Here is a 3,027-nt window from a genome sequence, read left to right as displayed (position 1 = left end):
TTCTTTTTCTTTGTTTAAATGGCGCACGCCCCTTTGCGAGAGAATCAAATGCCAGTCTGTAGTCGTTTTTATATTCTCAGAACAAATAAGGGAGAGAGGAATGTGCAGTTGTTTACTACTACCACGCGATACACGGCCGTCTTCTCACAGTTGGCGTGCCCATCTGTGTCGGGCTCGTGTTCGAGGTAGTGTAACTATGATCGTTTTGTGGGAGGGGGAATTAATTCGGGATTACACCCGAATGAATTATTGAAGGTCCGATTAAGATCGCCGATCAACCGATAAACTTAGTTGAAAGGGATCGGCCCGGAAAAAATCCTTAGTTGGTGAGCGGATTCGAACTCGGGACCTCCAGGTTCGCAGCCCCTGCACTCAGGCCGCGAGACCACTGGGCCGGTCCTCTGGTCTGCATGTTTGTGGAGTTCGAAAACTTGAAAAATATTAAGATCGGCCACCTGCGAAGCTTGGCAGAAAATGCCGGGCTGAAGCAGATTGGCCAATAAGAAATTAGCGGGAATCACAAAAAATCTTATAGATCTAGGTGACATATAAGGAACTTTACTAGCCCACCCGCTTAGACGTTATTATTAGTATTATGAGTATTAATAAAATACACTATCAATTTTTTATTAACTACCATAACCTTAAAACCCCTTAACCCCGAAACCCTCAAAACCCCATGATCTCAAAGCCACATAACCTCAAAATCCTAATATCCCCATAACCCCTTAAAAACTACACCCTTTAATCCCTTCACCCCATAAACTTAAAACCTTATAACTCCATAACCTCAAAATCCTATGACCGCATAACCTCAAAACCCCATAACCTGAAAATCCTATGATCCTATAACCTGAAAATCCCAATAGCCCAATATTCTCTTAATTCTCTAACATTTTAACTCTTTAATCTCGTTACCTTATAACCTCAAAACTCCACATCTCCGAATACCCATAACCTAATATAACCTTAAAACCGAGGTCCGTTAAAGTCTATCACAACAGATTAAAGGTCATTTGAAGGTCAAAGTGAAAANAGCTGATTAAACAATCNAAAAAAATAGATGTATTGNTTTTTGAGGTCTCTGAATCCAAATTAGAGGATGGTTTAACTGCTTGATGTTAATTAGAGTCATTTCATGGTTAACTTAATATTATTTTAAGGTTAAACTAAAAACAATAACGTGTTGCTGTGAGCAAGTCATGACATTTTCAGTATTTAAGAGGGTGGCAGGGGGAAACTAGGGGGATGAGAGTGGTCCGTTTAGTGTGTAATTGACTTATTATTGTTAGTTGATTGTAAAAAACTTTATTTCAATTTTTTTACCAAAAAAATAAAANAGGCCGAAAATCTCCNTTATCGACCCTNCTCCTTTAGCGGTAATTTCGGAGTGGCCGGTATTACAGAATAAGAAACAGGTTCGTAGATTCTTAGGTTTTTGTTCTTACTATCGTAAATTTGTGAGAGGTTTTTCGTTAATAGCAAAGCCGGTATGCGCTTTAACTGAAAACTAATTCAAGTTTGTTTGGTCCAAACAATGTCAAGAGGCGTTTGCGGGTTTAAAACAAGCGTTGATCACACCTCCTATTGTTTCTTTTCTTTCAGAAGATGGAGAATGGATTTTGGACACTGATGNTTTTTGAGGTCTCTGAATCCAAATTAGAGGATGGTTTAACTGCTTGATGTTAATTAGAGTCATTTCATGGTTAACTTAATATTATTTTAAGGTTAAACTAAAAACAATAACGTGTTGCTGTGAGCAAGTCATGACATTTTCAGTATTTAAGAGGGTGGCAGGGGGAAACTAGGGGGATGAGAGTGGTCCGTTTAGTGTGTAATTGACTTATTATTGTTAGTTGATTGTAAAAAACTTTATTTCAATTTTTTTACCAAAAAAATAAAANAGGCCGAAAATCTCCNTTATCGACCCTNCTCCTTTAGCGGTAATTTCGGAGTGGCCGGTATTACAGAATAAGAAACAGGTTCGTAGATTCTTAGGTTTTTGTTCTTACTATCGTAAATTTGTGAGAGGTTTTTCGTTAATAGCAAAGCCGGTATGCGCTTTAACTGAAAACTAATTCAAGTTTGTTTGGTCCAAACAATGTCAAGAGGCGTTTGCGGGTTTAAAACAAGCGTTGATCACACCTCCTATTGTTTCTTTTCTTTCAGAAGATGGAGAATGGATTTTGGACACTGATGNTTCCGGGCATGGAATTGGTGCAGTTCTTTCGCAAAAACAGCAGGCAAACGCGCGAGTCATAGCGTTTTATAGTCGAATTTTAAGTAAAGCAGAAAGGAATTATTGCGTGACTCGGCGAGAATTGTTGGCAATAGTTGATTCGGTGAAATCGTTCCATCATTATCTTTATGGACGGAAANTTTTTGTTCNAACGGATCATGCATCTCTTAGTTAGCTTATGTCTTTCCGAGACTTGAAAGGACACTTGACGCGTTGGGTGAAAAGACTTCAACAGTACAATTTTATTATCAGCTATCGTAGTGNAAAGTCGCATAAAAATGCGATGGATTGTCTAGACGACTTTGTGCTANGTCAAAATGCAAATATTGTACGAAAATGGAGACAAAAGATGCTGAGAGATGCGAGGAACAGGTAGCCCGGATAGTTTTGGTTAAGAGCGCTGTAGAGAATTGGCGGAAGGAGCAACTAAAGAATCCAGCTATTTTAATTATTTTACAAAGCAAGGAGGTAGATAGGCATTCTTCGCGGGGAGAGGTATCTTCTAGAAGTGCNTCTGCAANATTTTATTGGTCCCTTTGGAACACGTAGAAATCCAGCATGGGATTCTGCATAAGAAATGGTTGTCCAAATTTGAAGTCTAATGTTCTTNAAATAATAGTCCCTCAGANAGGTATNAGGTGAATTTTGGAGGAGGCTCATAATGCTCNTTCTGGAGGATATTTTGGTGTAAACAAAACTCTGGAAAAAATTTGTAAGTGATTTTATTGGGCTTTTTGTTAGAAAGATGTCGAGAATTGGTGTAAATCCTGTAAGGTTTGTGTTGAAAA

This window comes from Pseudomyrmex gracilis, unplaced genomic scaffold, assembly GCF_002006095.1.
Source record: "Pseudomyrmex gracilis isolate BER0280 unplaced genomic scaffold, ASM200609v1 scaffold_2262, whole genome shotgun sequence".
NCBI lineage: Eukaryota > Metazoa > Arthropoda > Insecta > Hymenoptera > Formicidae > Pseudomyrmex > Pseudomyrmex gracilis.
The sequence above is the reverse complement of the archived record's forward strand: the minus strand, read 5'-3'. Positions refer to the sequence as shown.